Source organism: Dromiciops gliroides, chromosome 4 (assembly GCF_019393635.1).
Source record: "Dromiciops gliroides isolate mDroGli1 chromosome 4, mDroGli1.pri, whole genome shotgun sequence".
Lineage (NCBI taxonomy): Eukaryota > Metazoa > Chordata > Mammalia > Microbiotheria > Microbiotheriidae > Dromiciops > Dromiciops gliroides.
Window position 1 is genome coordinate 68,165,718 of NC_057864.1, and position 22,291 is coordinate 68,188,008.

The following is a 22,291-nucleotide window of genomic DNA, read 5'->3' on the forward strand; positions in this document are numbered from 1 at the left end:
TTTTTTGGTTTTTTGTTTTTTTTTTTGATGAGGCAATTGTGGTTAAGTGACTTGCCCAGGGTCACACAGCTAGTAAGTGTTAAGTGTCTGAGGCTGGATTTGAACTCAGGTCCTCCTGACTCCAGGGCTGGTGCTCTATCCACTGCGCCACCTAGCTGCCCCCTGAACCAATGTTCTAAAGATTTGACTTACTTTAGCTTCCATGGGGTACATGGGGGTGTTCAGGAAGGACTAGCAGTTTTGGTTGTGTGAGGGCTTGCTGATCCCTTTCCAGGGTTTCTTATCCACCTTTGGTGTCCAGCTGCGGATAACTTTGCAAGTCATCTCATTTCATTTACACAACAATTTTATGAGGTAAGCACCCTTTTTTACATATGAGGAAACCGAGAGAAGTTAAGTGACTTACCCTGTCACACAGCTAGTAATTGATGCAGGATTTGAATTTGGGTGTTCATTTCAAAATATTCTGAAAAGCAGGCCATATGTTTTACCTGATTGCAGAGTGAATTCTTGGCACAATAATGGTTAAGAACCCCTAATATTGGGTTTAGAAGTCTGTCTCTAATTTTGTAATGGTTAATATAGGTGCAGTAAGAGGTGCTGGCTAAGACAGACCTAATGAAATGAAGGAGAAAACTAAATTGACTCTTATCTAAGGAGAATTGGTAGAACAACAACAACAACAACAACAACAAAATTTTGAAGGCTGGTAGTGCCAACAGCAATCATTTTGTCATGGGGTGCAGAGCACCCCAGAAGTTCTCTGGGACACATCAAGGAAACTTTTCCTTGAGAAACTAAACCAGAGGACAGATAACACCTAGAGAGATAAACTGAACCAAATCCGACTGAGCTAGCTTTGGATTCCTACCCTTCATTCTGGTCTCCCCCTCCCCTGGGGAGATAAATTTGGGTGTGGCTGCGGCCTTTGTGTTCTGAAGAGGGATCCATAGCCACCCCTCACCCAATTCCTCTAGTCACTACCAGTGGGGGATGGTCCTCCACTCCTCACCCAATTTACCCAGTTACCACGAGTGGGGGATGGTCCACCCTCACTAAAGGAACTTTCCACAGGGTCCACCCCCATCAGTCCTCTATAAAAGTACCTTCCAGTCTCCTGTTCGAGGAGATTTGGTACCTCTGAACCATGTGCTTTATGCCAATCTCCCCATGAAAAGTCCAAGGACTTCTTTCATGGTTTCCCTCCCCCCACCCTTCCCTTCCCTTGCTCCTAAATAAACTACCACCTTATTCTAACTACTTTTGTGTGCAAGAGGGTGTAATTCTTTTCTGTTTGTTTGTTTGTTTGTTTTGGGGGGTTTTTTTAGTGAGGCAATGGGGGTTAAGTGACTTGCCCAGGGTCACACAGCTAGTAAGTGTTAAGTGTCTGAGGTCTCATTTGAACTCAGGTACTCCTGAATCCAGGGCCACTGCTTTAACCACTGCGCCATCTAGCTGCCCCCAAGGGTGTAATTCTTTAAAGAGGAATTCCTAAGAACCCCAACCCCTGACCCAAACTGTACCCCATTTCCCACTATATCATTTCCTAGGGATTCGGAAAGACTGATGCCAGTCCTTCAAAGTTTATGAATACCAAGTGAAAAGGCAGTATTGCCAATGGTCAGTGAGTTGTTAGGAGTCCTCCACTTCAGTATTTAGAAAGCATATAGCAAGGAGGTTTAGGTGTGAGGAAAATCAACATTATGCTATATCATCTGATTGTTAGTTTTTATTGTTTAGTCATTTTCAATACCTCATGACCCCATTTGGGGTTTTCTTTGCAAAAATACTGGAGTGGTTTTCTGTTACCTTCCCCAGTTCATTTTACAGATGAGGAAACTGAGGGATTTGCCCAGGGTCACCTAGCTAGTAAGTAAGTGTCAGAGACCAGATTTGAAATCTGGAAGACAAGTCTTCATGACTCTAGGCCTAGCACTCTATTCATTGTGCTAACTAACTGCCCTGGTGCAGTTGGGAGGATTTGACCCTATGTGGGGAACATATATTAATAATAATTAATTTAATATTACTCTGTAATCCTTCCTTTCTCCGATGTGGTCTTAACCTTGTCTCTTAGCCTAGCTCAAAAGGAGATCTCTCCAAGCCTGAATTAAGTCGTGGTGGAGGAATAGATCACTCCTAGTCCCTGAGACAACCCATTTAAAGTGGGACTCCCCCTTTCTATTTGCTGTAAACAGAGAACCAGCTTGGGTTAAGCCCATCTGAGGGGACAACTCTCCCTCCCTTGCTTTTCCTCATCAAAGTTAGGAGTGACTTGGTCTCTCAAGGGGATGCCAAACCAGGGGGGAATCTGAAATTTTTTTTTCTCCTAAGCACAGACTTCTAGAGACAGCTGGGTTTCATAAAGCAATTAGCATTCCTTAAGTGTCAGAGAGGAGCTTAATCAGGCACACCTGAAGGCCAGCCCACTTTCCCCAGCTGCAGACTAATCCTATCACTTGAGGATTTTACAGTATCCCAACAAGGAAGTAATAAGGAGATGAGGTAACTCTTAACTCACCTCCTCCTTAAAATGTCTTCTAATCTTTATTGTTTAACTTTGCCAGGGAGGAATAAATGATGTACTTTTGGACAAAAGACATACCAGGATTTAAAAGATCTTGTGGGAGGGAGGTCATTGACCCTACATTTTGGTTATTGTTCGTCTAACTAATGCATTGATCATCTTCACATCCCTGGCTTTTTGGCTGAGATAACCAGTGTGATCCAGCTAGGTGGTGCAGTGAGTTGTGAGTACCTGAATCCAAATTGACTTCAGACACTTACTAGCTATTGTGACCCTGGGCAAGTCACTTAACCCCAATTGCCTAAAACATCCAGGGCCATTTCCAGTCATCCTGATATATATCTTGCCCCTGGACCCAGATAGCTCTGGAGGTATCTGGAGATAGTGACTGGAGAATCAAAGTCAGTGACTTTGCACAGCCCTCCCTCACTTAAATCCAATTTGATGCAAGTCATGACATCACCCTGATGTCATGGTCCTCTTCGAAATCAAAGGACAAACAACAACTAATAGTTTAAATGTTACTATTAATAAAATGTTATCTTGCCCTGGAGAAAAGGGTTTCAGCCTGCCTTTGTTGCAATTTTACAAACACACTTTATAGAATTGAAGCCAGAGAGATATAATTTGTTCATAAACAGGCCACACTAATATAACAAAATGACAATATAGCCTAAATTATGTCAGAAAATAATTATTAATAATCAATTTCTTGGGGAATCCAGCGATCAGTTCTTTTTCTTCCCAACTCTAAAAAGTCAGTTATCCTTGAGAGATTTCCAAAAAATTTCATTTGGGACAAACGGAAGAGAATAAAAGGAGCTTTGAGTAGAGATACATTCTTTTTAGATACCCCAAGGATTTACTAATGAGATTAAACCACACCTAGATGAATGGATTTTGTTTTTTTGGGGGGGCAATGGGGCTTAAGTGACTTGCCCAGAGTCACACAGCTAGTAAGTATCAAGTGTCTAAGGCCAGATTTGAACTCAGGTCCTCCTGAATCCAGGGCCAGTGCTTTATCCACTGTGCCACCTAGGTGCCCCCTAGATGAATGGGTTTTGCCCTGACCAACTGTGGGGGGTGTCTTGCATTCCTTTCTGTGATGTCATCTCTGGACTTCATTATAATATAGCCCACCTTTAAGTCTTGTTAACCAATTAGATTTGAATAATGCTAACCAATTAGCTTTGATCAATGTAGCTGACCCTACCCTAAGCCTAACCCTCTATCAAAAAAAGGATAAAAACCCTTGGGAAACGCCATGCAGGGTCTTTCGGGGGGCTTTTCTCTTGCTTGCACTAACTTGCTTGCTGAAACTCTCTCTGCCTCTGCTACCATGTGACCTGGGGCCATGAGAAATTAGAGAAACAGGTGGTCAATCCCTTGCTGGTATAATATTGATAAATTAATATAAGCTTATCCAAAACATGTATATGGTAGTTGTTTTTAAACATCACAACTAATTTATAGATTCAGTGCTATACCAGTGAAATTATGAAGGATTGCTTTATAAAATTAGGAAAAATAATTACAAAATTAATCTGGAGAAACAAATGGTTAAGACTATCAAGGGAAATAATGAAAAATATGTGGGAAGGAAGGAGACTAGCAATACTGGATCTCAAAATATATTTCAAAGTAGTGATTAAAAAATAGGTCATTCATTGAGTCAGATTAGGTAGATGAGATCCCAAAACAATCAAATATAGTAGACTAGTGCCTTGTGTTTCAAAAATTTCTAAGTCGCAGTGTTAGACGAAGAAAAAAAAAGTCTCCAAGCTAAAGAAAATAGGTTTATTGAAATAGGCATCCTGTCTCACAATAAAGCCAGTCTCAGGTCTATGACCCAAAGACCCCCAAGCTTCAGGATCTATGAATATTTATACTCTAAGTCAAGAAGTACAATGCTTTCTATAATGGCATTTGTCCACATATAGATTCTTACATCATCATACTCTTTTTTAAAGCATAAGGGGTGCTCGCTTCGGCAGCACATATACTAAAATTTGAACGATACAGAGAAGATTAGCATGGCCCCTGCGCAAGGATGACACGCAAATTCGTGAAGCATTCCATATTTTTAAATCTGAAATTGTAAAGCATGTATGAACAAAAGTTGAGAACTATCTTTACATGTAGCGGAAAAAATAAAATACCTTATACATAAAAAAAAAGCATAAGGGGTAAACATTTGCATTATACATGCCTCAAATATACCTCAAATATGAAGAAATCACATGCATTTCCACCCATAATAGCATATATTTCATCCCTCAACAGCATACATGACATCATCATTTACAATAACCACTTTTCATATACTTCTGTATTACCTTTAACAATTCTGATTGGTTAATTCCATCTATTTTTAGTAAGTTAACCTTTAGCTTGATTACATATTTTTAACTAATAAGATGTAACTTGTATAAGTATGTTTCTAACATTATTAGTTATTATACATCTTGTCCCTAGTTAAAGCAAACTAGACCTATGCTTAATTCCTCATCATCTAATGAAACTTCTAACGCATACTATATAATATAATGAAGCTATAAAAATGGTTTGTAAATTACATACATAGAACAGAAGTAGACTTTTCCAATAGTTTATCACTTAAAGAATTATCGGCTACTAAAGTAAAGTCTAAAATCACTAAGAAACCTAGGACTGGGAAAATTCTCACTCACACTTGATAAACCTCCAAAATTCTAGCTACAGGGAGTAGGACAAAAACTATTGGGAAAATTGGAAAACAGTCTAATAAATGTTAAGTATAGATCAACATCTGACACTACATACCATCACAATCTCAAAGTGGATACATGATTAGATTTTTTATAAGGGCCTCTATTAAACAGTTTGGAAGAGCAGGGAAGAAGGTGTCTCTCACAAGTTTACATATGCACTAAAAAAGGTTTGAGGTATAGAAACAAGGCATATAAATAGATATGAAGGTATATAAATGGGGTGGTAACATCACAGGAGATAAAATGAACAAATAAAATGAAGATTTTTGATTATATAAAATTGAAAAATTCTTGCACAAATGAAAGCAATACAGTTAAAGGTAGAAGAGAAGTAGTTAATTGGAGAAAATCTTTGTAATAAATTTTTCTACTAAATTAGGTCTGATACCCCAGCTATATATAGAAAGAATGGATACCAATATAAAAGAATATGACACATTTCTCAGTTAGATAAATGGTCAAAGAATATGGACAATTCTCAATAGAAGAAATACAAACTATCAACAACCTCTGATCTATGCAATGCTCTCTCATGATTCTAAAGACCCATGGTCAATCATGTTTCCCAGTTCTTTGCAGAGTTGTAATGGACTAGAAGTACAGAATAAGACACACATTCTCAGATATGTCCAATGATTGGATTTCTTTTATTTGGCTCTATTTGATACAAGAAAGGGCTTTTATTTGGGGGATGGGATTAAGGGGGGGTGTGGGGAATAGCAACAGAGAAACAAAGAAAAAAGAAGAAAGCATTTATGAAATATTAAAAAGAATATACAGGGCAGCTAGGTGGCACAGTAGATAAAGCACTGGCCCTGGATTCAGGAGTACCTGAGTTCAAATCTGGCCTCAGACACTTGACACTTACTAACTGTGTGACCCTGGGCAAGTCACTTAACCCTCATTGTCCCTGCAAAAAAAAAAAAAGAATATACAGAGAAGAAAACAGAAGGAAGTTTAGGAGACAGACAAGTATGTTAACAACTATGTAAAATTTGATATATTCTTTTTCTTTAAAAAGCTACATGGAGGGGGCAGCTAGGTGGCACAGTGGATAGAGCACTGGCCCTGGAGTCAGGAGGACCTGAGTTCAAATCTGACCTCAGACACTTAACACTTACTAGCTGTGTGACCCTGGGCAAGTCACTTAACCCCAATTGCCTCACCAAAAAAATGTAAAAATTGAAAAAAAAAGCTACATGTAATAGTTTTATGATGTCATGTACTATCTCCTGTTTACTGTTTTTGTTCATATAAGAAAGCAAGAAGAGGGATGATATCCACTTTGTTTTCAGTTGTTTTGTTTTGTTTTGTTTTTGGCTATAATAGAGAATGCTCCAAAAAATAGATTTTTGTGCATATAAGTGCTTTCCTTCTTTCTTTGATGCAGAGTGAAGTGACTAGGGCCAGGAGAACAATTTACATGATTACAGCAGTAGCAATAGACTTTGTAATGATTGATTTTTCAGACTCAGTCCCAAATTGAAGCTTGATCTTATTCAGCTTTTAGGAACTCTACATTAAATGTACAATAAAGACTCAATCGTAGTCAATATGTATTTTTTCCTTTTTTGCTATTCTGTATATTTATTATTATTATTTTTTGTTATTACAAACTAGTCCAACTTCCTTCCTTAGGGAACTGCTTAGTGTGACATCCCCTAGTATGTGAGTTCCATTTGTTCAGAAATTTGAAAATCTTTGAAATTAATGAACATACATATAATTAATATGCTGGAGTTCCATTGGGGGTCGAGATGTACAACTTTCTTGGACTGACCTAGTCCTATTAAAAAATGCATGGGGAAAAAGGAGAGACTAATTCAGGGCATTTCATACCATTATTATCCTACAGTTCTAACAGATAAATGGTTTATAATCACAGGTGTACTCAGGGAGAGGAGTGGTGACAGAGAAAGGCACCAGAAACAATCAATATTCAATAATGTACATATTACTTGAGCCTTCAGTCACCAGCTGTGATGAATTTTGTGATGGACAGGTGGGTGTCTGATGGGAGCCCCTGTTTTGAAATCTGCAGAGGCTTCCAAACTTCTTGTACAGTCCCTTAAATATGATCTTAGGGACAACCAATTCAGACAACCCATTTTTCCTAAACCTCAGTCTTGTGGTTTTTGCTGAATGGGTATGTTTACATGGTATCTTTCAATAGAGTTCTACTCATGGAATCAGTTGGCATAGAAATAGAAGGGTGAGAAAAGGTCTTTTTGATTCATTTATAAAAAAGGGAATTCAGATACCTTGGATAAGTATAGAAGCTGCAGTTAGCCTTTGTCCAATACTCTCTCTCTCTCTCTCTCTCTCTCTCTCTCTCTCTCTCTCTCTCTCTCTCTCTCTCTCTCTCTCTCTTTTCTAGTGAGGCAATTGGGGTTAAGTGACTTGCCCAGGGTCACACAGCTAGTAAGTGTTAAGTGTCTGAGGTTGCATTTGAACTCAGGTCCTCCTGACTCCAGGGCTGGTGCTCTATCCACTGCGCCACCTAGCTGCCCTGTCCAGTACTCTTAATGGAGATTTAAAAAAGAAATATCCTTACTGTCAGAAGTGAACTAACCCCCCACTTCAGGTACAATGGGTAGTAGTTATGTACACTTGTCAGATTCTGATTCATCAGTGTGGTGCCATGGGGCAGGGAGGAGAGCAATGCACAGCTACTGCTTCTGTGGTCTGTGCACTCAACTCAAAGTCATGGTACTGGCATCTTTTCTGACAAGAATCATAGCTTGTAATTTAGTGGTTGCTAGATTCAGGTCAAAAAATCTCTATTCTGAAATATGTGGTGATAGGAGGACCAGATGTAGAAATCCCACTAAATGAGATTTTATCCTCTGGAAAAGACAACTTGTTTCTTGAAAGGAAAGAAAATAAGCAAACAAGTCTGGACCAGAAAGAAAAGGAACAACAGGAACATGGACTTCTTCTTTATCTGCAGTTGGCCTAATGAGCAGGGAACAAGGTTATAGGGTGGGGTGAACTCAGATTCCAAGAAGTGTATGTCACTGCCCAATGTGCCAGAACTAGAGGCTAATTTTAATATGGGGTCAGGAAAAAGAAATACAAGGCCCTTCTGTGGGCCTCTATAGATCATTTCCAGAAGATCTTTACAAATAAGGAGTTCTTTCCCCAGTAATTTTTTTTCTTAGCTTTATTCAACATTGAGTTATTGATTTTTTCTCATTTGTCCTTATCAAGTATATTCTAGTTTCCTACTCTTCTATCTTTTTTTCACAAAATTATTTTGATGATTATAACTTTCTAATATAATTTGAGGTCTGGAAACACTGTTTCCCCTTCATTCCTACATTTTCCTCTATTATTTGCTTTGGGCTTTTAGAACTTTTATTTCTGTGAATTAATTTGGACATTATTTTGCCTGGCTTCCTTGGTAGTTTGATTATTATAGCACTAAATCTATAAATAAATTGTGGAATTATTGTCATTTTCATTGGTACAGCCAATCATGAGCAATGCACATGTTTACAAGTTATTTATTTTTTTAAGTGTGTTTACAATTGCATTAATTATTTAATCAGCTCATTCATTCATTCATTTATTTTCTCTGCAGGGGTATTTGTTTGGGTTTTTTTTTTTTTTTTGCAGGGCAATGAGGGTTAAGTGACTTGCCCAGGGTCACACAACTAGTAAGTGTCAAGTGTCTGAGGCCAGATTTGAACCCAGGTACTCCTGAATCCAGGGCCAGTGCTTTATCAACTGCGCCACCTAGTTGCCCCCTCATTCATTTATTTTCAAGGCTCAGGCTGGAAATATACCAGCCCCTAAAGGTCCTGATCCTATTGCTAATAGGCACAGAACTTTTAATAGATTCAAATTCCTGACCAAGGCCAAGCTGACCCTCCCTACAAACTGCCTGGTGCCCACACTACTTCAGAGGCTCACTGCACTGGTGCTAGACTTAGAATGGATGCCTGATTAGCTTTAGCCCTAATGAAGCTTAGAACTTCCTAGCTCAATCTACCAGCCCCCACTTCCCTACTAGCAGGAGATCATAGGCATGTGTCACCAAAACCAGCTATAATTACCTAGGTCATGAATGTGTCTTGATAGAAGGATTATGACATATATTAAACCTTTTGTAGTTTTTTTAACGTGATTTCCTTTTCTCTTTTCTGTTGAATTTTGTTATTGCTATATAGAAATGCTATTGATTTTCATGGAATTATTTATTTATTTTTACTTTACTGAAGGTATTCATTGTCTCAATTAATTTACTAATTATCTGGAGTCATCTAAGTAAACCATTGTGTTATCTGCAGGTACAGATAATTTTGTCTCCTATTTGCCAGTGTTTATGGCTTCAATTTATTTCTCTTGTCTTATTGTGATATCTAGCATTTTTATGACTATTTCAAATAACATTGGGCATATTAAATATATATTTTTTTCTATTGGGAAAGTTTCTAGTGTTTCCCCATTGCAAATAATGTTATATTTGGGGGTATATATTTCTTTAACCACATACTCACACACAAACACACACATATGTACATATATGCCTGCATTTGTATATACACATATTTATGTATATTGTCTTGCTAAAATGGAATACCATATGAAATCTTCTCTCCTATTGTAGGGGAATTAAATTCTCTGAGCTTCTACTGTGTTTCCAATTCTTTATTATGACAAAAAGTTCTACTATAAATATTTTAGTAAACATGGAGGTGTTCTCTTTATCAATGACTTTCTTGGGGAATAAACCTAGTAGCAGAAACTTTAGGTGAAAGGGTATGGACATTTTAGCACATAATTTCAAATTTCTTTCTAAAATAGTTGTACTGATTTACAGCCCCACCAACAATGCACTAATGTGTTTATCTTCCCATACTTCCTCCGGCATTGCATTATTTTCATCTTCTGTCATCTTTGCCAATTTGTAAAATGCAAGGTTAAAAACTCAGATATTTGATTTGTATTTACCCTATTATTCATAATTTGGAGCATTATTTCATATGGTTGTTAATAATTTGCAATTCTTTTGTGAATTGTTGAGAATTTTGAGCACCTATCTATTGGGGACTGGCTTTTTGCACACACACAAACACACACACACACATACATACATACATACATACATACATACATACATACATACACACCACTCTTATCAGAGAAATTTGATATAAAAAATTGCCCCAGTTCTGCAAGTGCCTCTGTCTCTTGTTTAATTAAGAATATAAGGGACAGCTAGGTGGCACAGTGGATAGAGCACCAGCCCTGGAGTCAGGAGGACCTGAGTTCAAATCTGACCTCAGACACTTGACATTTACTAGCTGTGTGACCTTGGTCAACTCACTTAGCCCCAATTGCCTCACCAAAAAAAAAAAAATTAAGAATATATCTACTACCCATAGCTGTGAATGGTATAGAATTTGCTTTTCTTCTAAATTTTATGCTATGGTCTGTAATATTAAGGTCATGTAAACATTTACAATGTATTTGTAATATGGTATAAGGTATTGATCTAAGCTTAATTTCTGTTAGATTGCTTTCCAGTTTTTCCAGGAGTTTTAAAAAAAATCAAATAAGGAGTACTTAGCTAAATAATTTATGTTTTCCAGTTTGTTAAATATTGGGTTACTGAGTTCTATTTCTTCTGATTCTCCCTTGTCTAATCTGTTCCATTGATATATCTTTTTTAACCAACACCAGATGGTTTTGATGACTGTTGCTTTATAATATAGTTTGAGGTTTCAAAGTACAATTCCCTCTTTTTGTCCTTGCTCCTGTCATTATTTCCTTTGATATTATAGCTCTGCCATAAGTCTTTTAGCTCTAACTTCTTCAACAGTTTGTCCAGGTCTATATTTTATTTTCTGTTTATCCTTCCTTTAGATTTATCCAACACTAATTGTATTCAATTGTGTTAATATTTGTACTTTTCCCAACTCACTTAACTTTTCCTTTGTGAATTTGTGATTGCCTTTTGGTACATATCTATTTATTATTAGTATTAGTTTATTGTTTATGGTTTCTTTAAACATAATATGTATTCTTTATGACTTATGATATCATGAGTTTTAATTGTAGCTTTGTCTGATAGTATGATTGAAAGTCCTGCTTTTGTAGAATCACTTAATACAAAATAAATTTTGTTCCAGCCTCTCATTTTTACTTTAATTTTATATATATTTCTCACATTTGATATATAGATATTTTTAAAAGCTAAGCTGGTCAACAAGTTCCCTGCATACCCACTTTGGTTTCGTTAGACAACTTCCCCTTTTCTTCTGCATAGAAACTGTTTCCCTTTGTATCTTCAGAATTTCATTCCTGAAAGTTTTCCAACCCTTCTGGGCTATCTTCCTTTGTAGAAGTTTAATGCATGAAATCTTACCAATCCTCCCTCAGAATGCTTTAAAAGCTGCTCCCCCTCAGTCTAAGGTGAATGACAGAATAGGCCTGGATTCCCTCTTTTCTGTTACAAATTGTACGATGGAGTGTTTATTTCCCATGGGGTTCCTATCCTTTTCACTCCAGCAAAGAGATTTTCCCAATTGTCATAGAGAATCAGATTCAGAATAAAATTTTCCCATGTTGATTCTCCCACTTGAAGGATGACAAGACACTAAATTATCAGCTGCTCCACTTTTGTCAGAAAGAGAGCTTGGAAAGATGTCTAGATATTGACGTCATCTACTACTACTCTATGCCTCTGTGCTAGGCTTCTGATCAGTTTCCTCTTTCTGTCTAGGTGTTTTGTAGTATATTCTCTGGTTAACTAGTGTGCCAGAATGATAGGATAATAGATTTACTATTGAAAGGCACCTTAGAGGTCATATAATCCAATCTCCTCATTTTACTATCATACTATCAGACAGGCCCTGAGGTCATACAGGTAAGTGACGAATTCCGGTCCTTTGACCTTAAATCTAGTACTCAATTTCCCCCAGCTGTTGAGTCTTGCAAAATGCTCAATCTAGGGAAAATACCTGTACTTCCCTAAAACTCCTCAGCACAACTCCAGGGCAAGCAGCAAGCCTGGAAAAGAGCCTTGAAAAATAGATAAATTTAGGATTAGCACCAGGATGCAGCTATTCCTGTTGTCAGCAGCTGAAGGGAAAACAGCGACAGAAAGAGAAGCTAAGAGCCAGAAGTCTACTACTTCTGGTCAGATCAGATTATTTGCTTCCAGTCACATGCCCTACTTCTGGGATGGAAGGATATGGTTTTGGTCTACCCTTGTGTGATAGTGCCTATTTGTGTAAGCTCTGCAATTTGAAGGAATCAGTTTGGAATGATAGAAATCTGATCTTAAAGTCTCTGCCTCAATACAATTCCTTTGAGTATTGCATTTCTGGATCAAGAGGGTCCCGATCAATGTGACAACAGAAAGCCATCCTCTGAATAATATGACCCATTTGAGGAACATTCTTACAATGGTATACTAGGTAGGGAAGTACTTAATTCAGAAACCCCCCACCTCTTAAATTCATGAAAAAGCTGCCAAACCTAGACATGTATATTTTATAGAATAGTGGTTTGGTGACCTGTGCTCAGAGAAAGAAGCACAAAGCTAAATAGAGGCATCCAGGGGACTTGAAGTTTTGTACTATGGTCAGCTAGACAAGCACATATTCTTAGTGCCATGTCCTTGTAGCTAATATAACTGCTGCTAGGAGGTGGGATGGGATGAGAGAAACTTTCCCTCCATCTTCTTTCAGGAAGTCCAAGAGAGAGCTGGCAGAGTATCAAATGACATAGTCAAAAGAGGGGGCAATAGATAGACTATGAACCTGTCCTCACCTTTTAAATCCTACTGAAATAGGCACCTTTCTGGTTCAGATATAAATCTTCCTTGATATAATCTTTAGAGCACCTCCCTCTCCCATGGGGACCAAAAGACTATCCAGGAACCACTATTCCCATATTTAGCAAGATCACATGTGTCACGGCAAAAGGAGTCAGAGTATGAGTAAATATTGGAGTAATAAGTAAAAGTTGCAAAGAACCAAATTTAGGTTCAAGGTCAGGGAAAAACTTCCTAACAATTAGAGGTGTCCCAAAGCAGAACGGGCTGTCTTAGGAGGTAATAAGCTTCCTCTCATTGGAGATCTTCAAACAGAAATTGGATCACCAATGTGTTGAACAGAATGGAGATTCTTTCCTAGATATGGATTAGACTAGATGATCAATAGAATTCCTTCAAATTAAAATTCTGTCATTCTGCTCTATGAGGTAAAATATGCCCCATACAAATTGGAATCTCTAGTTCATTCTGCTCACTAGCCTTCTTCATACATTTGTATGTAGACATTTGAGGCCTTGGGTTCTATTACTGTCTCTTTTCTTGGATTTTGTTTCCTGTGAACTTCTTGGCATCTCTACTGCTATTCTTCTCCCTGGATTATAATTCCTATATTTTAAGTCTTGTTCCAGGGATCTAAATCTCATTCTCTAGTGCAATAAGTTTAATTATCTGTTTGTATACCAAATCATCTTTTTGTTTTGAAGCCTTTGCTTCAGAAACAGTGAGGAAAAATTACCTCTGATCCTAAGGTCTTAATTTCTTTCCTAGATTTACTAATTTCCTTATAGCACTATTTCCTCATCTTGTCTGTATTATGGATATTTGTGTAGATGTCATATTATTCCCTCTCATAATTCTAAATTATATAAGAGCAGGGACTATGTCTTATTCTAACTTTGTGTCTCACCTAGTACCATGTATGATGCCCAGCTTTATAAATGGTGGTTTAATTGAATTGAATTTTAAATTAGAAATGGAACTAGGATATATTTTAAATTATCATCAATAATACTTCATCTTCCCTATTCTGATTTAAAAGGTGAGAACTTTGAGAATATTATATTGCTCTTTCTCTAAAAGAAAGTTGAACCTGTGAGTACATGTGGTGGCTCTCAAATGATTATGTATCAGTAGGCATTGCATTGCTCCTTTAAATTAAAACAACAACAACAAACAAACAAACAAACAAACAACAACCACTCAGGTTTCTAACCTTGGGTTTTTTTTTTTGTTTTTTTTTTTGGTGAGGCAATAGGGGTTAAGTGACTTGCCTAGGGTCACACAGCTAGTAAGTATTGTCTGAGGTCAGATTTGAACTCAGGTCCTCCTGACTCCAGGGCCAGTGCTCTATCCACTATGCCACCTAGCTGCCCCCTCTAACCTTGTTAAAAAACAGATTCTGTTCTCCTAACTTTTTCTATTTGTCATCCTAAATTTCTCTTCCTTCTCTCTTCTGCCTCAGTCCCTACTCTTTCCTTCTCTCTTTCAGTTTTATCAAGCTTCTTCCTATCTTACCATTCCTTTCCCTCCCACAATATCTCTTGTACTCTATACTTTCTGCATTCCTAGTATCAAATCCCCTGAACTCACATCTGACAGAATTGGAAATGATCCCATATAGACCCCAGGCTGTCCTGGCTTTGAAGCTCTCCAGACCTGAAGACAGTCTAAATTATTTCCAGACCTTCCTTGGACCTCCTGACTTCACCCCCATCAATCATCTTCCAGGGTTCTGACCTTCCCTAAACCAGCAAATATTCCTGTCGTTCCCTCTTATATTGGTTATCCAGGCCAGATATCATCAACCATTTGACAATAGATGTTAATTAAGCCCCTATTATGTGGATGTGCTAGGCACTGTGGATACAAAGAGAAAAGCAAAACCCCTCAAGTCAAGGAGTTTACATGCAATGTGTCCACAGAGAAGTAAATACAAGGTAATTAGAGGTGGGAGGGAACACTAACAATGAGAATAGTGTAGTTTTCCTAAAGGAGGTGGCCCATGGGCAGAGCCTTAAAGGAAGATAAGGCTCCTGGGAGTCCTGACAAAGAGTGGGGTACATTCCAAACATGGGGGATTGCTTGTGCTGGAGACAGAATGCCTGGCTGCAAGGGTTGACTTAGTAGACCGTAAACACCAGGATAAGGACTCTTCATTTTATCCTAGAGGGAATAGAGACAAAAGAATTTTGAACAGAGGACCAACATTTTTCAATCTGTGCTTTCTTTTGACAGCTATATTAAAAATGAATTGGAGAAGGGGAAAATCAAAAGCAAGAGAACAAATCATCACCTTGGTGGCCTCTGACCTGTGCTGTATGTGTACCATTTTCAGGATCTAAACTTTCCCAAAGGCTCCCCATTTGGGGCATCTCGAGGGCTTTATCTGAAATAGTAATGCCGGTCTGGTAACAGGCTGTTCCTTTCAACAAGGATTCTATTGCACAACATGACATTTTGGGTTTTTCTTTAATTCTCTGGTACTTGGTGGTATACTTACCTGTGGGTAAGGCTGCTTTCAATGTAGATATGTCAAGACATCAAGACATAGTCTCCAACCTTGACCATGAATACTTAAAAGCTGACAGTGAGCCAAATAGAGGAATGGACAGAATTGGATATGAATGGTCTGTGGGATGTAGGAAGTCACCTCAGAAGAGGTAAGGTTAGAGGCATTTTGGGAAGGAGAGGAACTAATAAAAACATGTTGCAACTTCAGGAAAACAGGCATTGGTTTTTAGGATATGCTGCTCATTGCCCAGGAATTCATCAACAGTATTGATTGGTTTGTGATACAGACCAATAAGATAAGAGGAGAGCTAATGGCCAAAAACACAGGTAAGGAGTAGCTAAAGGTATGCTGATCACTTGTTGGAGTAGAGGATGCCAGCATTAGGGAAAGATATGGGGACCATCAGGGACTAGTGTTTAGCAACAATTCATAGACCCAAAGGAAAGAAACATTTCTGGGGAGAGATGAGGGGGACAAGCATTATTGTTTAAGCTTCACTCGGAACAAGTAAACAGATGTGTCTTGCCAAGCTCAAAGCTAGGAAGAGTTCACAGAGGTAACCAGTCCAGAGAACCAGGCAGAGAGTTTTGAAATAGGATCAAATACAATGATCCACCACGATTCCAAAGAACTCATAATGAAAAATGCTATCCACCTCGAGAGAGAACTGTTGAAGTCTCAGTGAAGATTGAAGCATATTTTTTTCTTTATTTATTTTTCTTGCTTTTTCTTCATACCAAAACTAATGTGGAAATATGTTTTGCATGACTTCATATGTATGTATAATGGGTATCATATTTCTTGCCTTCTTAATGGGTAGTGGAGGGGGTGGAGGGAAGGAGAGAATTTGGAACTGAAAATTAAAAAAAAAACAAAAACACGTGAGTAGTCAGGATTGGCAGCTCCAATTCTAAGAGGATTTTCACAGAAAAACATCAGGCAAGCCCCACAAAGGGAAAAACACACGGTGATGGTGAATTATAATTTATCTTTAACATAGGAATTTAGAGAAACATTTGTTGTTCAATCATTTCAGTTGTGTCCAACTCTTTGTGACCCCATTTTGGGTTTTCTTGTCAAAGACATTGGAGTTCTTTGCCATTTCCTTCTCCAACTTACTTTATAGGAGGAAACTGAGGCAAACAAGGTTGTTAAGTGACTTTCTCAGGGTCACACAGCTAGAAATTATCTGAAGCCAAATTTTAATTTATTTATTTATTTTTTATTTTTTAGTGAGGCAATTGGGGTTAAGTGACTTGCCCAGGGTCACACAGCTATTAAGTGTGTGTTAAGTGTCTGAGGCTGGATTTGAACTCAGGTACTCCTGACTCCAGGGCCGGTGCTCTATCCACTGCGCCACCTAGCTGCCCCCTGAAGCCAAATTTGAACTCGGGTCTCCCTGACTCCAGGCTTGGCACCGTGCCACCTAGCTTCGTTATGAACTGAGACACAGTGAAATAAGTGGAGCTAGGAGACAACATACAAAATGACTACAGAATGTAAATGGAAACAATGCTAAGAGGTACTTGAACCTTAGTCTGGGAGAATGGATGAGAAAACATCAGTTTATTTTGTTGGTGAGTTTTCCTTAACTGTGTTTTTATTTCAAGGGAGGGTATAATGGAATGGAATACATTCAAAAATGACTGTGGTGACATATAGGAGGCATCAGCAAAATTAAAAAATAATCATACTTTGTGTAAAGAGGTATGGTTGGGGTGGATGAATAAACCATGTTATTGTAACAGAATTCTGCAGGGAACAGTGGAGAAATGGCATTTTAGACTCTACAACTATGGCAGGGTCATGATTTCCTGCTTTTTCCTTTTCTTTTTTCTCTTTCTTTCTTTCTTTCTTTTTTCTTTCTTTCTTTCTCTTTCTTTTTCTCTCTTTCTCTCTTTCTTTCCTTCTTTCTTTCCTCCCTCCCTCCCTCCCTTCCTTCCTTCCTTTCTTTCACATAATACTCAGACACTTGCCAACTTACTAGCTGTGTGACCCTGGGTAAGTCACTTAACCCCAATTGCCTCATCAAAAAAAAAAATCATTGGCAGCACTGAGGAGGATGAACTGAAAGTTGGGTGGCTGTTACAGTAATTTAGGTGGGAGGTGATGTTGGCCTTGAATTGGTGGTGCCCGGGTGAACAGAGAGAAGGGACTGGATGCCAGAGATTTAGAGGCAGAAATGGAAAGACATGATGGCAATAGCTATGTGGTATGAGGGGTGAGGGAGAGTGAGTGATTGAGAATAACACCAAATTTACAAACCTGAGAGACTGGATGAAAGGTGGTTCCATTGACAGAACGAGGGAAGTTTTAAAGAGGACTGGCTTTGTGGAGAAAATAATCTTTTGGTGTGTTTATATTGAAATGGAAATCTATCAGAAACGATCAGTTAGAAATGTCTAATGGGCAGTTGGTGATGCGGTACTGAAGTTTGGGTTAAATGTGCAGATCTGCGAATGTGCTTCATAGAAGTGACAATGAGTCATAGAAGACCAGTGTTCCAGGAAATAGATTATGAAGTTAAACAGACTCATTAAACATACCTAGTGATGTTATTTGAACCTGTGGTCTTAGTGGATGGATTGCAACTTCAAGATTTGTTAATAGGGTATGATATGGGTGCCAAAAAAAGGTAATGTAATTTAGGTGTATTGACAGATGCATACTGTTCATCCAGAATAATAATAGTTCCCCTCTAGTTTTTTTTCCTACTCATATGTAATGTTAAGTATTTGAAAGGCTATTATATGGAAGCCTTCTTTTCCTTGGATCCAATGAGCCTATCTCAAATTATTAATAATAAAGTTTACAAACTGAACAGGAACACTTCTCCAGGTGGTGGGTTTCTCCTCCCTGGATATCTTTGAGCAGAGATGAAATGACTGTATGTGATTTTGTAGCAATTTTGTAGAAGGAATCCTTGGTCAGGTACAGGTTAGGGTGGGTGATCTCTGAGGAACCTTCCATCTCTTTGACTTTGTGAGCCAATGGGATAGCTGGGAGTATTCTGGATTCTTATGGTTGAAGTAGATAACAGTAGGGTGACACTCCCTCAAGATTGTGTCTCTATTGGGGCAGCTAGGTGGCACAGTGGATAGAGCACTGGCCCTGGAGTCAGGAGAACCTGAGTTCAAATCCAGCCTCAGACACCTAACACTCACTAGCTGTGTGACCCTGGGCAAGTCACTTAACCCCAATTGCCTGACCAAAAAAAAAGATTGTGTCTCAATGAACTAAATGCAGACTTTACTGTGAGTAGCTGCTTCTCTTATAGTAGAATGCTTTTTGCTGGAGAACTATGTGAAGGGCCATGTCACAGGGGAAGGTTATGATATGGCCCTCACTGTGACATTAGATGCATTGGTCTCTATAGTGAATTATGTATGATAGTCTACATAGATAACATAGAGGAGCCAAAGTAAACTGTTGCTTAGAGAATGGTGTCTAATGGAGTGCCTTGTGATGTTGGGGCAGATCCATGAGATGCACTTTCCAAGTAGAAAACCTGGCAAGATGAAGTTATCATGGTCTATGAAGTGCAAAAAAATGACCCCATCGAGGCCAGGGGAGATCCCAGGTCCATTAACACATTATGCTATGTCAGAAACCCGGGCACTTTCTCTGTCCACCTGGGGAATGTATTTGGGGAGACTCACTCTGCTCTACTAGGCAGAGTAGCTGACTTCAGCCACTCCCATAGGCATTGATTTAATTTCATGACTCCAAAGGCCACCTGGAATGAAACCAGCTTTTAGCCAATCTAGTTTGACTGTTCCTGGGGTAGAAAATTTTGGGGGAGGACATAAAAAGTAGGAAGTAAGAGACTCTCAGTGACTGAGACAGAATGGGAATTTGAGACTGTCAGGTACTTTCCCACTAGGCAGAAAGTGGGCAAGAACTCAGGTCCTGAAGGGAGAAAATAAATGGGGAGGGAAGGGGAAGTGGCGGAAGTGGTATTGGTATGATTCAGTGTGTGTGTGTGTGTGTGTGTGTGTGTGTGTGTGCACGCACATGTGCTTTTGTGTACGTGTATTTTTGTTGGTAGAAAAGTGGACAGACCAATGGAGCTGGAATCAGGAAGACCTGAATTCAAATTCAGCCTCAAACACTTTCTTTTTTTTTTTTCATACACTTTCTAACTGTGTGACCTTGAGCAAATTACTTAACCTCAATCTATCTCTGTTGTGTTATGTTAACACCTACCTCCCAGGGTTGTTGTGAGGATAAAATGGTAATCTGTAAAGTGCTCTGAAAATCATGTTCAGAATTTTGCACCTCAAATTTCGATCAAAACGCAATCAAGTAACAAGTATTTATTAAGTACTTGCTATATGTCAGACACCATGCTAATTGCTGTGAATATAAAGACAAAAATTAAATAATCCCTGCCCCCTACCAAGGAGTTTACATTTTGTGATGATACCATTACCCATAACTGCACTACCAACAGAATACAGAAATTTGAAACACCTCCCTTATCATAACATCTATCACTATCTCTACCTCACTTCTCTGAAGCCAGTCCTACATCTTCACCATGGTCTTCAGTCCTCCTGCACCTCTCAGTTCATGACATCTGCTCTGCCTTTACTATTCTTCCATCCAGACTCATGGCTAACTGTTTTAGATAAAACATTATACTTTGGTCTTGAGGCCCTTGCTCCCTTATCCTACTGCTACACAACTCTTGTCAACCCCAACCCTGGGGTTATTGTCAGTGCCTGCCTCTGTGGAGATGAGACACATTTCTTTCCCTCGAGGAGCTTGCAATCTAGTCGTGCACTGCTACCCAAGACAACGGTTTCTCATCAGGGAAATGCTCATTGTTGTGGGCAGCTGTCCATGGCTTTCATTTATGGTTTACTTTAAGGCTCATACATGTACAGAATAGTCCTTTGAGGTAAGTAGTACAAATATTTTTACTCCAGTTTTATAGATGGGGAAAAACTAAGGCCCAGAAGGGGTGAAAGCAATTTGCTAAGCTGTGCAACCAGCAAGTGGAAGAACTCAAACCCAGGTTTTCTGATTCTACCATCACTCTACCTCCTTAAAGTCCATTTGGAAGATCAAAGTGGGTGAAGTTAACCCTAACTAGTAGGACTCAAAAGGCTACTGGGATAGTTGCTGAGTTGATTGAGTCAAACACAAAATTTGGTGCTTGTTTCTTGGGGCTTAGCTTTGGCTTAGACAACCTTTGCCTGCTTTAACCTTTGGATCAAGATGTTGCCTCCTTCTTCACTTGGATTTCTGGATCCAGCTCTGCTACTTATTATCTGTGTGACCTTTGAAAAGCCACTTAACCTTGTGGGTTTTACTTTTTTCATGTAATATGATGGGCTTATATTAGATGAGTGCTATTGTCCCTTGCAACTATAAATCCTGTGATCTTATGTATGCCTTCTGCCTCTGGACTCTACCTGCTGCTACCTTGAGAATGCTGACATTGTCCCTTCAAACAACTCCCCACTTGTCTCTGGACCCTCTCTTTCTGTTATTGCTGTAGACTGTCCTACCTGACCATGCAATGGATGGCACATCTTATTGTGTCCACCTCAAGGAGATCTTAAGCCCATGGCTCTGACTTTACCTATAGGAAGGGCTAGGGGGGAATACTAGCCCCAAAAGGGAGATAGGTAAGCAAATAAAGATAACTCAAAGTGATAAAATATTATAATTGTCTTAAGAGGTATAAACAAAGTGGTATAGCAGTTAAGATGAATGAATGAAAATGCATTTCTTAAATACCTACTATGTTCCAAACTTTATGCTAAACATTGGGGATATAAATATAAAAGAAATATGGTCCCTGATCTTATGGAGTTTACTTTCTCATAGAGCTTAGAGACAACTCATAGAAGGCAATGGTAGCTAGAGAACGGTGTTTGGGACTGGAAAGTCCCAGTGATGAGAAATAGAACTACAGAATAATCAATAAACATGTTCTTTCTAGAAACAATGTTATGCTGATTTGATTATTGTTTCCAGAGGGACTGGTGGAGGGATGGTGATGGTAGAATATGTGGCCTGGCAGAAAGATGACTAGAAAGAAGCATGGTCAGGCATCTGTAGCCTGTCTAGATATAGTCATGAGGGCATTTACTAATCAGGAGAGTATGATCGCAGAGTAGCAAATGGCTTAGGTCTTCTAGCTTTTTGTCTGTGAGGGCCTGGTTGGGAAGACACAGCTATAGTAAAAGAGACTTGTTTGCCCTTCATTCTTTTGTGTGTGTGTGTGTGGGGGGGGGCGGTGAGGGTTAAATGACTTGCCCAGGGTCACACAACTAGTAAGTGTCAAATGTTTCAGGCTGGATTTGAATTCACATCCTCTTGAATCCAGGGCTGGTGCTTTATCCACTGCGCCACCTAGCTGCCCCCTCATCCTTCATTCTTGAAGAGGACTTACACTGAATTGGATTTAAGTAAGGGAGGGCTGTGCAAAGTCGCCAACATCACTCTTTTCTCCAGAGTCATCTGGGTCCAGTGACAAGACATATATCAGGATGACTGGAGATTATCCAAGATGTTTTAAGGCAACGGGGGTTGTGACTTGCCGGGAGTCACAGAGCTAGTAAGTGTCTGAGGTGAGATTTGAACTCAGGTCCTTCCAACTTCAGGGCCAGTGCTCTATCCAAGGTGCCACCTATCTGTCCTGGTAAAAAGAGGTGGCAGCAGCAGCAAGGTAGAGTAGTAAGGGAGAAGACTGGAAAGAGGCA

General features: G+C 39.0%; 1 non-coding gene across 1 annotated transcript; it reads left to right on the forward strand.

The window, feature by feature from the left end:
* The first annotated feature begins 4,505 nt into the window (after positions 1–4,505).
* LOC122726854 lies at positions 4,506–4,612 on the forward strand. The gene has a single exon (XR_006352848.1). It is a non-coding gene; the product is annotated as a U6 spliceosomal RNA (small nuclear RNA).
* Positions 4,613–22,291: the final 17,679 nt, after the last annotated feature.